Source organism: Pan troglodytes, chromosome 1 (genome assembly GCF_028858775.2).
Source record: "Pan troglodytes isolate AG18354 chromosome 1, NHGRI_mPanTro3-v2.0_pri, whole genome shotgun sequence".
Taxonomy (NCBI): domain Eukaryota; kingdom Metazoa; phylum Chordata; class Mammalia; order Primates; family Hominidae; genus Pan; species Pan troglodytes.
In genome coordinates this window covers 215,202,834-215,218,373 of record NC_072398.2, presented here as the reverse complement: position 1 = coordinate 215,218,373, position 15,540 = coordinate 215,202,834, and the positions used below count along the sequence as shown (strand labels likewise).

Genomic DNA, 15,540 nt, shown 5'->3' with positions numbered 1-15,540 from the left:
AATGCTCCAATGAACATTCATATAAAGGTTTTGATTTTGTTTTGTTTTTGAAACAGGGTCTCACTCTGCCACCCAGGCTGGAGTGCAGCGGCGCAATCTCGGCTCACTGCCACCTCTGCCCCCTGGGTTCAAGCAATTCTTGTGCCTCAGCCTCCTGAGTAGCTGAGACCACAGGCATGCACCGCCACAGCCCAGCTAACGTTTTGTATTTTTAGTAGAGTCAGGGTTTCTCCATGTTGGTCAGGCTGGTCTGGAACTCCTGACCTCAGGTGATCTGCCCACCTCGGCCTCCCAAAGTGCTAGGATTACAGGCGTGAACCACCGCGCCCAGCCAGGAAATATGTTTTTACATATACAAGTTTATCTATTACTTCTTTCACTTTTCCAGATAAATCATACTATACATTCTGATGTGCACCCTGCTTTTTGTAGTTTATAAAGTATCAAGCAATCTTTCCATATTAGCAAATAGAAATCTACATCATTCCTTTTAATAGCTGAATAGAATATTAACTTATGACTATCACAATTTAATAAATTCCCTACTGATAAACACTTTAGTTGCTTTCTTTTTTTGCTATTAAAAATATTGCAATAAGCATTAATATATACAGGCACCTGCCACTACACCAGGCTAATTTTTGTATTTTTAGTAGAGACAGGGTTTTGCCATGTTGGCCAGGCTGGTCTCAAACTCCTGACCTCAAGTGATCCGCCCACCTCGGCCTCCCAAAGTACTGGGATTACAGGAGTGAGCCACCGCACCCTGCCACCCATACACCCTGATGGAATACAAGTGAATTCAAATTCCAGGAGACATGTGAGTATCCACTACAAGAACTAACTTTCTTTTGAAGTCATATACTTAATCTTAAAAACCCAGGCCGAGCACAGTGGCTCACGCATATAATCCCAGCACTTTGGGAGGCTGAGGCGGGTGGACCACTTGAGGTTGGGATTTCAAGACCAGCCTGGCCAACATGGTAAAAACCCTGTCTCTATTAAAAATACAATAATTAGCCAGGTGTGGTGGTGGGCGCCTGTAATCCCAGGTACTCAGGAGGCTGAGGCAGGAGAATCACTCAAACCCAGGAGGCGGAGGTTGCAGTGAGCTGAGATCACACCACTGCACTCCAGCCTGGGCAATGGGGAGAGACTCCATCTCAAAAAGAAAAAAATATTTAAAAAAAACTGTTCATATTTTGTAGTATATCCATGTCTGTTCCTTGTTAATCAATGTATTAAAAATAATAAATTACTCAACATTAAAATTTCATCTCTTTAGGAAGATGTGCCACATTTATCCCAACAATCCACACATTCTGTACGTACCTGTTTTCCCAGGGCTTGGGTACCCCAGCTAAAGGAGTGTGGTTCTGATCTATCTCCTTTATTACAGGTATAATCCAGTTACTGAGAATGTGACTATCAAGAGCGAAGGCGCTATTCAGTTCAACTTCACGCTTGTTTGATCCTCAAAAGATTCAAACAATGAATCAAAGAAAGGAAAGGGAGCTAGCATCAGCACCGATGATGCCAGTGATCCAACTACTAAAGAGTTTAAAACTTTAATTTAAAAACTTTTAGCTGAGAATGGTTTGGAAAGCCTCATGTTACACTCCTCCTCAAATCTGGCTCTTTATCGATACCATTCCTACAAAGAGACATCATCATGGTTTATCAGAAGACACAACCAAAATCCAGTGAGGAAGGGCAGTCGTCAAAGGTTTTATTCATCCGGGCATGGTAGCTCACTCCTAATCCCAGCACTTTGGGAGGCCGAGGTGGGTGGATCACCTGAGGCCAGGAGTTCGAGACCAGCCTGGCCAACATGATGAAACCTCTCTCTACTAAAAATACAAAAACTAGTTGGGCGCGGTGGCAGGTGCCTGTAATCCCAGCTACTTGGGAGGCTGAGGCAGGAGAATCGCTTGAGCCTGGGAGGCGGAGGTTTCGGTGAGCCAAGATCTCACCACTGCACTCCAGCCTGGGCAACAGAGCGAGACTCTGTCTCAAAAAAAAAAAAAATTTATTCTCCAGGAGAAGGGGTTCTTGGGGGCTATAAGCTGCAGGCAGAAGACTTTATTGCATGTGTGGTTAGGTGATAGCAACCTAAGTTTGCATTGGGAACTGGGATCAAGAGTGACCCGAACTCCTACTCATGAACCTCTCTCTCCCTGTCTCTCTCTTTGCCTTTTGTGTGTCTCTCTCCCTCGTCCTCTCAGCCTCCTCTGTCTCTGTCCCCATCTCTCTTCCTCTCTCTCGATCTCACTCCCTTCTTCCCATCTCTCTTTCTCTCTCCTTCTTCTCCACTTCTTCTCTCTCCCTCCTTGTCTCCCTCCCTGCCACTGTTCAGGCTTCTGGGCCCCCCTGGACAGGTGCACACAGGACTCCTAGACCACCTTTCAGGACACATGCACAGGACTGCAGGACCTTGGTCCCCCACCTCCCTGTGCCCTCAAGGTCAGGGGTGTGGGGTGTGCCTGGGCTTTCCTGGGCGGGTGCCCCACGCTCCATGAAGCAGAAGTTGTAGGTCACCATTGGCTCGAGTGGTGCACCCGCCGGGCTGCTGGCTTCCTCCTTGTGATCTGCTGAGGCCAAAGCAGAGGACACCTGCCCAGGCCCGACCCTGCGCCAGGGTGGGGTAGGGGTGGGTTTGGAGGTCAGCATGGGGATGGGAGCAGTCACTGCAAACGGGTCCCTGGCTGGCTTCCTGCCCTGCACTATGCCATGCAAGGCCTCCTCTCCCGCCCTTCCCCCTACCCCACCGCCTCCACCTCTAGAAAGCCCCAGGCACAGGCTCCATAAGTCTCTGTGGATCCAGGAACTAAGGGCAACCACTGGGCTCCAAAGCTTGGCAGTGTCGCACACAGGACAAGTGCTCTCAGGAGACATTTTGGACAAATTGCTGAAATGCCTGATGGACATGGCTCTTGTCACAAAATGAATTTGCATCCTGAGGAAGCCTCTTCTTCAAAGGAAGTTTCCCCAGTCACCTCTGCCCTCTCCGATGACATGAATCTTCCCAGGTGACCTCAGCCCTCCCAGGTGATGTCTTTCCACCATAACTCTGGCTCTCTCAGGAGGTAGACTACTGCAGGGACCTGAGCCACGTCGCCGCCTTGTTCCTCCTTTATCTGCCTGAGGAGGACATATTCTGGGCACTGGCCCAGATGCTGGCTGGTGAGAGGCACTCCCTGCAGGGTGGGTGGACAGCTGCCCCCAGGGCCTCACGCAGCCAGACCCGGGGACGGCCACCCTGGGCAGGTGATCTCAACTTTCCGTGAAGGCACCTTCCTTGTGTTGCCAGCTTGTTTGGAGCCTTTAGGATGTCTCTGTTGAGGGTCCCGGGGCTGAACCGGGACCCCCAGATCCTGAGTCAGATGCCTCTTACCCCCATCAGCAGAGGGCATCTCATCATCCCTGTGGCCACCCTCTGTGTCCTGGAGCAACGCCCTCTGGCTCTGATGCTGTACAGCTGACTCTCCCCTCCCTGAGGGTCCTGCCCTCCAGCTGCCCTTGGTACCCACAGATGGGCCGATAAAGCCCTGATGGCAACATCTCCCCATCCCGTGTCCCCTGGCCCGACCCCACTTCTAGGAGACCACCACAAAGCCCAGCACCCGCCCTCTGTCGTGGCCTCAAAGTCAGGCTTGCCCTCCCAGCACCCTGGCCCAGGAGGCCTCCAGGAGCACCTCCAGCCAGGCTCCAGGGGATATTCCCACCCCTCCTCCCCAGGGCCAAGGCCGCATGGTGGGGTCCCCAGATGAGAGGGTGGGAGACCTCAGGGTTCAGGGGCCTCTGCAGCTGTCCAGCTCTTCCAGCTGATGGTTCCACATCTTGGGAGCAGGCTGATTTCATGATGGGCTGGGGGCTTCTCAGGATTCCACAGCCCAAATAGCGCAAGGGTCCAGGGCCTCCAAGACCACCAGGAGCATACCCCAAGACCGTGAGGCACGCAGTGAGTTTATGGTCCCCCCAGCTCTTCCCCAGTGGCCCTGCATCCTGTGGGGCTGGAGGAGCCAGGGGCTGGAGACCCTCATGGGGCTGGTGAGAGGGTGAGTTCTAGCCAGGGCCTGACCTGGGACGTGGGGTTCTCCATGGATTTGGAGTTGGGTTTCCTGTCCTGCCCTGGAGGAGACAGAGGCACAGGGACTGGGGCCAGTTCCCACAGAGCAGGGCTAAGGACAGTGTGTCCACCAGGAGTGCGGGGAAGGGAAGGTGTAAGGAGCCCTGGACACCGCCCAGTGTTCTGCACTTGGGGAAGGGTCTTCAGAGGGCCCTGGAAGAGGGAGGTTTTTAGGGCAGCCCAGAGGGACCTGAGCACCTCTGTTCCTCCCATCAGGACAAGGAAGGGCTATGCGTTCAGGGTTCCTCATTAGGTTGGTTGCTTTGGAGCTTGATCGATGGGATAAGGAGGCACAGGGAGACCCTGGCTCAGGGACCCTCCTTGCCCTGCAGGGCCCTGCTCTTCGCCCAGGGGTCCGGTTCACCCCCAGCACATAGGAGGCACAGGCAGATATCTGCAGGACACACAAGCAAAGCCCTCTGCCCAAGAGGGGTCATCCCACGGCAGAGGCTGGGACTCAGGCCCAGCCTCATGGGCAGACTGGGCCAGGACCCACTTGGGAGGGCTCAAGGAAGCCTCAAGTCCTGGGGAAGCCCCTCTCTCCAGAAGCCACATCCCCACTGAAATGAGTGCTCCCCCATGAGGAGCTGCAAGACCTTGTCTGACCCAGCCTCCTGAAGGGGTCTGATGACCCTCATGGGAAGGGTCAGTGACTGGGGGACTGAAGCCCCAGTGGGCCCGGCTCGAGCCACCAGCCCCCAGCCTGGAAGGGCCAGGTCCTCCCACACCTGCTGTCCCCACAGATCTCTCTCGGGCTCACCCTGAGCCTTTGGGATGTGTATTTGCTAGAAGGCGAACAGGTGTTGACGCCAATGGCACGCACTGCCTTTAAGGTTCAGAGGAGTAAGTCCACGTGTGCCCAATGGGGACTGGGGAGCACAGGGGTCAGACCCTGACTGGCCCGGTGGCAGCTTCCTCACACTGTCCCCATGATCCTCTTCTCTGGCCCAGAGGGAGGTCTGGCTGGGTGGGCTGGGCAGGGAACAGTGACATACCCCCTCCTGTGGGAGCCCATCCCCCACATGACCCAGATGAAAGTCAGGAGTGTGGTGAGCACTTCCCTGCTCAGGCTGCCCCCTAGCCACAGCCTCCTGTGCACATCTGGACCCCTGGGATGGCCACAAAGGGATCCGGCACTCCCCAGTGGGAGATGCTGAGGTAGTAACGGGGTATGGGCTCTGACCCCTCCCAGGGAACACTCCTAGCCTGATGCCTACCCTGTCCCTAGAGCACCTCGTGAAGATGTCCAGGTGTGGCCGTGGGCGTGTTTTCAGGACCAGTTTTCCCATACCTGGGCCCTGGATGATGATGCAGTTCTCAGACACCCTTGGGCCTCTATGAGGAAACAAGGAAGCCTGGGGACCTGCCACCCCCAGGTGGCCTGCAGCACCAGGTCCCCTCCCGAGTCACCCCCTGGGGCAGTCAGTAGTTGGGGAGTGCCCAGGACCTCCAACACTACTACTTGGGCCTTCCTCTTCGCCTTTTCTTCCTCCTCTTCCTCCTGGACTCTAAGGAAGTACAATAGGCCCCCAGGTCCTCAGGGCAGGTGGTCAGTTTGTGTGTACCGGACGGGCTGTGCAAGCAGGAGGGGGATGTGCGCAAGACTCTCCAACAAGCCCCCTCCCACTTTCCACCATGTCCCACTCTCCCCCTCAAAGGGCCCTCAGGGTCATTGGAGGAACCAGATCCATCTGTGGGACTCCCCACCCCTCCCTGCGAGCACTGACAGTCTCAGAGAGCAGCAGAGGCCCCTCACTCCTGAACACCCCTCCAAGGGTGCCAGGACAACAAGCCTTGAGCCAGGGAGACAAGGGAATCTATGTCCCTGATCCCCGACCAGGGCGTTTAGGGGGTGGGCACAGGGGGGACCCCTGGCCCAGAGCCAGAGCCAAGAGTTCAGCCAGGTGTGGGAACGGTCAGTCCTGGCATGGACTGGGCAGCCCGGGAGGGCAGAGGGGGCTCTGTATCTGGGCTCTCTCACCCACCGTGGAAACAGGTCTCCATGTGAGGTGGCGAGGGGACTGGGTGACAGCCAAGGCCCCTCCCACCTGAGTTCTGACTGGAGGCTGTATCCCAGGCCCAACAGTCCTGGGATGACGGCATGGGGCAGGAAGCCCCCAGCCAGCCTGAACCCTGGGGGAGGGCAGTCCCAGGAGCCACCTGCTGTACCCCGACAGCTTCCCACCACAGGAGGCACAGACCCCTCCCTCTGCGATCAGCAGCCTGCAGGTGTGTCCTCAGTGTCAGACCACAGGGGCTACACAGAGACCCTGAGGACTCCAGAGACCCAGGCAGGTGGAGCCCGGCCAAGAAAGGACTGCGTGGGCTCACTGGAGATGCTGACCACGTCTGTTTCTCTTTCAGCCAAACCCAAGCAAGGGTCCTTGGCACCCAGGCCTGGGCTGGCTTCACCTGGCAGGAAGACCCTCTGGCAGGGGGACAGGCAGGCCCCTCCTGGCCCAACAACTCGGTTCCAGTGGCCCATTTGGCCAGCTTCCCCGCCATGGGTGGCCCATTTGGTCAGCTTCCCCTCCATGGGTGCCTCGTCCTTTCATACCCTGTCCTGATGGGACTATCTGTGAGGCCAAGGCCCAGTGGCACGAGGGGGCTTCCATGGAGCCTAGGGCAGCAGGCCATTCTCTGGGGGCACCGGGGACTGAGGGTGTGCCCAGCCTGGCCCTGGCTCAGGGGGAACCTCAGGTTTCCTGGAGGTTCCTCCAGTGGAACTCCATGCCACGGCTCCATCCCTATGAACCTGGATGTGGGGGGCCCTCATTGCCCCCCGTTATGATTTTGAACAGAGCTACTGGGTCCAAGTCCCTTCCAAATGTGTCCTGGACAGCCCCAGGACCATGGGACAGCCTAGCCCAGGAAGCCCATGGGGACCCCGAAACCAGGCCCTGCCCAGGCCCATCAGGACTAAAAGGGAGGTCGGGAGATACCCCGACTGCAGCGTGGCACCTGTGTCTGGCCCGCTCGGTGGTCAGTGACTGGCAAGTCTGGAAGGGGTCAGGGTGGCACCCCGCAAGCTGCACCACAGCCCCAGACACCTCGGAAAATCCCGTTCAATGGGGAAGCCAGTCCCATCAAGGCCACGAGAGAGAAAGGTGAGCATGGCATCCCCGCAGCCCCGGCCAGCCAGCAGCATGCCTGGGGCCTCTGTCCCAACCTGTGGGACAGTGTCCCCCTCCCAAGGCACAATTCCCAAGCCAAGAGGGGTCTGGACTAGACCCCAGCCCTGGGAAGTGAAGGGCACCAGGGGTGTGGTGGGCTCCCAGCTGCAGTGAGCATGACCATACAGGGGACCCTGGCACTGCGGAGCTCTGCACCGTCACAATTCACCTCGCAGAAGCTGGGTGAGATCCCGAAGCCTCACAGCCACTGCTGCAGCCACAGCAGGCGCCCCCACTACATGCCTTCCAGCTGCTGGTGCAGGCTTTCCTGACAGCAGGGCGCCCTGCAGCCCTCGCCTCAGCAGCTCAGACTTGGAAGGTATCTGTGGCTCAAGTTCCCAGTGCTCCCACCGAAGAGAATTACTATGGAGGATGCTCTGGGTCCTGAGTCGAGCAAAATGGCACGCCCTGTGGATGCAGCCTGCTTCTTTCCCGGCCACCACGCCTGCTGGATGCGCCCACCGAGCAAGTGGCCTTGAGACGGTCATGGGGACGGAAGAGGTTCAGCATCCTGCACGTGCCCTTACCAAGGCTCACTAGGCTGACACCATGGCTGAGCGCCCTCTCTATTGACAAAAGACTTGCACCCAGTCCCTGGGATGGACCAGCTGGCCACCTGCTGGCAGGCTGGTCACACTGCGGAGGAGGCTGAGATTGGCTTTCACTGCACTGACCCATAATGTGGACATGGACCTGCTGACCCTGCAGGGCACACAGCACTGCTTCCGACCAGGGGACTCCATTCACAGCTAGAGACATGCAGCAGTGTGTTCCCACCTCAGGGCCTTGGCTCTGCCACCTGTACTTGGAATGTTCCCAGTTCCCTCCAGGCTTCTAGAAGCATCTAGGCCAGGGCTCATGACTGGATAAGCAACCGAATCCCCACAACCCAAACAAGCTTTTCATTCTCATTTTATTTGGTGTTAAACTTAAGAAAATGTATTAAGACATGACTTACATCCCTGGTAAGTGTGCAGCTCGAAAGACATTCACAGATGGAACACACCAGCCCCGAGATCACAAAGCCAACCATGGCCAGCCCCTCCAGCGCCCCCGGCCCCACAACCAGTGTCCTGACTTCCGTTGACACCGTGAGCCTGTCTTTTGTACTTTACACTCATGGAAGGATAAACACTTTCACGTTTTAAAATAAATGTTTACTTTTGAAATGATTTTAGATACACAGAAAAATTGAAAAGACACTGTAGTGTACTCTACACCTTATACCCAGCTGTCCCTAGTAATGACATTTTGCATTACCATGGCACATTAGTCCAAACTAAGAAATGTGGGCTGGCTGTAGTGGCTCACACCTGTAATCCCAGCAATTTGAGAGGTTGAGGCAGGTTCACTTGAGCCCAGGAGTTTGAGACCAGCCTGCGCAACACAGGTAGGCCTTGCCTCTAGAGAAAAGTAAAAAAAAATAGCCAGGCATGATGGCGTGTGCCTATAGTCCCACCTAATCAGGAGGCTGAGGCAGGAGGATTGCTCGAGCCCAAGAGTTCCAGGAAGCAGTGAGCTATGATCGCACCACTGCACTCCAGCCTAGGTGACAGAATGAGAATTTATCTCTTTAAAAAAATTAATTTATCTTGGGTGCAATCCTGTTAACTAAATAATAATGTTAACTATTATCTAAAGTTATTAATGCAGTAATTATATTAACATAGTGAAATTTTTTCAGATTTCATCCTCTTTTGCCTAACTTCTTGTACCTGTCCTGGGATCCCACCTCAGACTCACCCTCTGCCTTTAGGTCTCTTCTCCTTAGCTTCCTCCAGAGGCTACAGCCAAACACACACCTGGGCTGAATAGTAGAGCTGGTTGCTGCTGGGTTCCAAACCTCTGCAGCATGTTACCGTACTAAGTACTATAGGCAATGGTAACATAATGGCGGCTATTTGTGGGCCGGGCATGGTGGCTCATGCCTGTAATCCCAGCACTTTGGGAGGCCGAGGCGGCTGGATCACCTGAGGTCAAGAGATCGAGACCAGCCTGGCCAACACGGTGAAACCCCGTCTCTACTAAAAATACAAAAAATGGCTGCCCAGATATCTGCTGGGCATGGTGACGGGCACCTGTAATCCCAAATACTCAGGAGGCTGAGGCAGGAGAATCGCTTGAACCTGGGAGGCGGAGATTGCAGTGAGCCGAGATCGCACCATTGCACTCCAACCTGGGCAACAAGAGTGAAACTCTGTCTCAAACAAACAAGCAAACAAACAAAAACAATGGTGGCTATTCGTGTATTTAAACACAGAAAAGGATCATAAAAATACAGTATAAATGATAAAAAATGGTACACCTGGCCAAGTGTGGTGGTTCATACCTACAATTCCAGCACTTTGGGAGGCCATGCTGGGAGGATCACTTGAGCCCAGGACTTCTAGACTAGTCTGGGCAATATAAAAAGACCCCATCTCTTTTGAGATATCAATTTTTAGAGATGGTGCACCTGTATAGGGCAGTTCCATTATAATCTTATGGGACCACCATCCTATGTGCATTCTGGCATGGACTGAAATATCATTATCTGACATGTGATTGCATAAGTAATCTAGAGATGATTTAAAGTCTACGGGAAGATGTACTTAGGCTATATGCAAATACTGCATCATTTTATATCAGGACTTGAACATCTGTGGATTTTGGTATTTGTGGGAGGTGGTGAAACTGCTTCCCCTACACACACCGAGGGACAACTGTAAATCTTTCGGGCCCCATAGAAGGCTCAATTCCCTGCACCCCCACCCCCAGATAAGCATTCTAAAGTGTTTGTTCACTTTACCTGCTCATCCGTGAGCCAGAGGTTTCCATCAACAGCTTGGGCTGTCTCAGAGAGACCTGGATTCAATCCCATTCAGCCACTTAGTGTGTCACTTTGGACAAACCATGTAACTTCTCTGAGTCTCAGTGTCCTCATCTGTAAACTGGGTTGATCATGGTCCTTAACTCACAGGGCCACTGTGAGGACTAAGTGAGATGAAAGCTGACACCGTGAGTGACACCACTTCTCTCTCCCTCAGACTCAACAGGAAGATGCCTTTGCTGCCCAATGTGAAGGTTATGGGGAGGACGCGAGGCCCCAAGGTTCCCCTGTCCCAGGAGCATAAACCCTGGATTTTTGCTTCCAGAAGCAACCACCTCTAGGATGAGGATGGCTCTCAACTCCCCAAAGCCTGTGCTCCCACCCCACAAAGGCAGCGTCTTCAGCAGTGGGGAAGGGGCTGCACTGCACCAGCCTCACCCTGGCCACTGTCTGCCCTCATGAGTCAGAGCCCAGCTAGGTCCTCAAGCAGAGCAGTGCAGAGTCCGGCCCCAGTCCCAGACTCCAGGCATCCCCGCCACCCCCACCTGCCCCCACCAGCTGCCTCCATCCCTTAGCCCCTGCTTCCCTCCTTCCCAGCTCAGGATGTCTTAGCTCCTTACATGTCCCCATCATCTGTCTCCTCAAGGGGAGTGCAGCACAAGGGCAGGGAACTCGGCCAGTCTATGGATGGGTCTCCGGTGTCTGGGAGAGATTAGAAGCTCAACACATACTTGCCCAGTGTCTGTGTGCATTTCACCAAGCAGAAGACAGCTTTGGAAATGAGAAGAGACCCTTCTGAGGTGACAGTCCTTAGCTACCATTTCTCAAGTATTCTCGGCGTGCCACGCACTAAGCTGGACCATGGACATGCGAGCTCTGGAACCCGTGAGGTGCTGTCACTCATGCACAGGTGGGTTGGCTCAGCCCTGGTGCAGTCACATAGCTCCCTGCTAGCTGAGCTGAAATTGGAACCCATTCAGTTTGGCTCTTGCACTGCACAATGGCTCCCCAGCTCCTCTGAGTGAGAACTAAAGCCTTGCAATGCTCTCAGGTCATTGAACCTGGGACTTCTCTTCCTGAGCTGCCTGCCGCTCTTCCTTGCTCACACCAGGTCAGATGCAGACCTCCCCTCTGGGCCTGAAGCATACCAATCACGCTCCTGCCTCAGGGCCTTTGCACAAGCCATTCCCACTGCCCGGAATGCTCCCTGCCCAGATATCTGCTTGGCTGACCCATCACCTCCTACAAACCTTGCTCAGATCTTGCCTCGTCAATGAGGACAACCCTGGCCATGCGTCTAGAGGGCGTCCAGCACAGAGTATGTGCTCAATACACAGGTGAAGAAGGAAGAAGGAAGGGATGGAGAAGAGAGAGGTGAAGGAAGGGCAGAATGCCTATGGCCATTTTTATTCCAGTGATAACTGGTTGCAATGAATACCTAAGGGCAATGCAGACAGGGCAGAAACAAAGTTCACAAAAGGCCGACATGAGCAGGGTGGAAAAATGCAGCTCTACTCATCTGTCCTGGTGCAGATTTGAAGACTCCAGATGTGTCACATCTGGGCAGTCCCTTCTCTGCCCCCTCCCCACTGAGCTCTCCTTCTACCTCCAAGCCTGGCCCATCTTCTAGGGATCCAGGACAACACAGGAGACAGCTGTGCATCTCCTAGGACACTGGGAAAGACTGCCAGTGGGGAAGATGCTCAGTGGCCCTTAAAACTCATCTCGGTTTTGCTCCAACTGTGCAGCCCATCCACTCCTGTGAACAGGAAGAGCACTCAAATGAGAGCCCAGACATTAGACCCTATTCCTCTTGACATCCGAACATCTTCCCCATCCCCAGCATTTCCCAGGGTCCTGGGAGAGGGACAGCTGTCTCGTGGATTGTCCTTCACCTGTGTATTGAGCACACACTCTGTGCTGGACGCCCTCTGGATGCATGGCCAAGAGACAAGAGCGACAGGAGCAAAACTCTGTCTCAAAGAAAAAAGAAAAAAAAATGTGGGCCAGGCACAGTGGCTCATGCCTATAATCTCAGCACTTTGAGAGGTCGAGACGGGAGGATCACTTGAAGCCAAGAGTTCAAGGCAAGGTCTGAGCAAGGTTTGTAGGAGGTGATGGGTCAGCCAAGCAGCTATCTGGCCAGAGAGCATTCTGGGCAGCGGGAATGGCTCGTGCAAAGGCCCTGAGGCAGGAGCATGATCGGTACGCTTGAGACCCAGAGGAGAAGTTTGCATCCAGCCTGGTGTGAGCAGGTGAGAGCAGCAGGCAGTTCAGGGAGAGAAGTCCCAGCTTCAAAGGCCTGCGGCTGCTGCAAAGCTCTAGCTATTACTCAGAGCAGCTGGGGAGCCAGCAGAGGGTCCTGGGCAGAGAAGGGCTCAGCTGTGGCTCGGACGTTAATAGGCCACATCACACCTTTGGGGAGAAGAGGGGGACCAGTTGGTTAGTCCAGGTAAGTGATGAAGGGTGCTCAAACTAGGTGGGAGAAGGCAGGTGGTGAGAAGTGTCACCTCAGGATCATTGTGAAGGTGCCACCTGCATGATTTGCTCGTGGACTGAATTTGCTCAGATGGGGTGTGGAGGGAAAAGGAGAGTACAGTCCACAGGCCCAATGAGCCACGCAGGAGTCAGACTGAATGGGTTTTATTTATTTATTTATTTATTTTTGAGACAGAGTTTTGCTCTTGTTGCCCAGGCTGGAGTGCAATTGTGCGATCTTGGCTCACTGCAACCTGTGCCTCCCGGGTTCAAGTGATTCTCCTGCCTCAGCCTCCCGAGTAGCTGGGATTACAGGCATGTGCCACCACGCCCGGCTAATTTTGTATTTTTAGTAGAGACAGGGTTTCTCCATGTTGGTCAGGCTGGTCTCGAACTCCTGACCTCAGGTGATTCACCTGGCTTGGCCTCCCAAAGTGTTGGGATTACAGGTATGAGCCACTGCGCCCGGCCCTGAATGGGTTTTAATTTCAGCTCAGCTAGCAGGGACCTATGTGACTGCACCAGGGCCAAGCCACTCAGTCTTTGTGAAGACTGGGTCTTGCCATGTTGCCCAGGCTGGCAAGGAACTTCTGACTTCAAGTGCTCCTCCTGCCTTGGCCTCCCAATGTGCTGGGACTGCAGGCATGAGCCACTATGTGCAGTTTAAAAAATAATTTTTGACTGGGTGCGATGGCTCATGCCTGTAATCCCAGCACTTTGGGAGGCAAAGGCAGACTAAGCACAAGGTCAGGAATTCGAGACCAGCCTGACCAACATGGTGAAACCCTGTCTCTACTAAAAATAAACAAAAATTAGTCAGGCGTAGTGGCGTGCGCCCATAATCCCAGCTACTGAGGAGGCTGAGGCAGGAGAATCGCTTGAACCCAGGAGGCAGAGGTTGCAGTGAGCCGAGATTGCGCCACTGCACTCCAGCCTGGGTGAGAGAGTGTGACTCCATCTCAAAAAAATAATAATAATAATAATTTTTAAGCCGGGGCAACATAGTGAGACCCTATCTCTACAAAAACTTTTAAAATTAGCTGGACATAGTTGCGTGCACCTGTATTCCTAGCTACTTGGGAGGCTGAGGCAGGAGGATGGCTTGAGCTCAGGAGTTTGAGGCTCCAGTGAGCTATGGCTGTGCGCTGTGCATTGTGGCACGCACCACCAAGCCTGGCTAATTTTTGTATGTTTAGTAGAGATGGAGTTTCACCATGTTGCCCAGGCTCACCTAGAACTCCTGGGCTCAAGTGACCCACCTGCCTCGGCCTCCCAAAGTGCTGGGATTACAGGCGTGAACTACCGTGCCTGGCCAATAATAATTCGTAAATTTTAGAACAATTTCCAATGTATTGAAAAGCTGCAACGGTTGTACAGAGCTGTATACACCACATCCAATTTCCCCTATTGTCAACAAGTTACATGACCATAGAATGTTTGTTGAAACTAAGAAAGCAACATCAGTACATTATTAGCGTCTAAACTCCAGGCTTTATTCAGATTTCACCAGTATTTCTGCAGTGCCCTTTTCAAGATGCAATCCAGGATACCTCCACTGTAGCAAGTTTTCATGTCTCTTTAGTCCCTTCTGGTCTGTGACAGTTTTTGTCTCCCATTGTTTTTCATGATCTTGAGAGTTTGGGGATTGTACATGTATTTTATGGAATGTTCCTCAGTTTGGATTTGTCCAGTGTTTTTCTCATATTTAGACTGGCGTTAGGAATTTTGGGGTAGGAGACCACAGACATAAAGTACCCTTCTTGTCCTATGGTATCAGAGGTGCCTGCTATCACGCGTGTCCACTTACTTCTTTAAAAAAATTGTGGGGCCAGCCTCAGCGGCTTACGTCTGTAATTCCAGCACTTTGGGAGGTCAAGGCAGGAGTATCTCCTGAAGTCAGGAGTTGGAGACCAGCCTCGCCAGCATGGTGAAACTCCATCTCTACTAAACATACAAAAATTAGCTGGGTGTGGTGGCAGGCACCTGTAATCCCAGCTACTCGGGAGGCTGAGTCAGGAGAATCGCTTGAACCTGGGAATCGGAGGTTGCAGGTTGGAGTGAGCCGAGATTGCACCATTGCACTCCAGCCTGAGCGACAAGAGCAAAACTCTGTCTCAAAGAAAAAAAAAAAACTGTAGGCCAGGCACGGTGGCTCACACCTATAATCTCAGCACTTTGAGAGGCCGAGATGGGAGGATCGCTTGAAGCCAAGAGTTCGAGACCAGCCTGGGCAGCATAGTGAGACCCTCCATCTCTACAAAAGGTTTTTTAAAAAATTAACCAGGTGAGGTGGCATGAGCCTGTAGTCCCAGCTAATCAGGAGGCTGAGGTGGGAGGGTTGCATGAGGCCGGGAGGTCGAGGCTGCAATGAGCCATGACTGTGCCACTGTACTCCAGCCTGGGCAACAGTGAGACCCTGAAGGAAGCAAGACATTGTAGTAAGATATAAATAACCCAGTTACTTTTTAAGTCATGTAACACAGGCAACAGAATTTAGCTAAAATTTAATTTTTACAATTTTCTTTGTTATTTGCACAGTGTGTTAGTTTTTTATTGATACTAAATAAATTATCGGAATTTAGGAGTTTAAAGCAACACAAATTTTTTCTCTATAGGTCAGAAGTTCAACGTGGGTCTCACTGCGTTAAAATCAAGGTGTTGGCAGGAAGGTTTCTTCTTGGAATTTCCAGAGAAGGATCCCTTTCTTTGCCTTTCGCAGCTTCTAGAGGCTACTGGCATACCTTGGCTCAGGACCCCGTCCTCCGCCTCCAAAGCCGGCAAGGGAGGGTTGAGTCCTCACTTCATATCTCTCTGGCCTTCTTCCGTTATCACATCTCTCTAATCCAGCCAGAAAAGGTTCTCTGATTTTTTTTTTTTTTTTTTTTTTTTTTGAGATGGAGTCTCGCTCCCATCACACAGGCTGGAGTGCAGGGGTGCAATCTTGGCTCATT

The 15,540-nt window shown here is 53.1% G+C and overlaps 1 long non-coding RNA gene and 1 pseudogene across 1 annotated transcript; both read left to right on the top strand.

Moving 5' to 3' along the window:
• The first annotated feature begins 656 nt into the window (after positions 1-656).
• LOC107973882 (uncharacterized) lies at positions 657-1,575 on the top strand. Its single transcript, XR_001716390.3, has 3 exons — positions 657-820; positions 1,286-1,324; positions 1,400-1,575. It is a non-coding gene; the product is annotated as an uncharacterized LOC107973882 (long non-coding RNA).
• Positions 1,576-3,329: 1,754 nt separating this feature from the next.
• On the top strand, positions 3,330-7,119 carry LOC112206883 (TBC1 domain family member 3B-like; annotated as a pseudogene).
• The last annotated feature ends 8,421 nt before the right edge of the window (positions 7,120-15,540 follow it).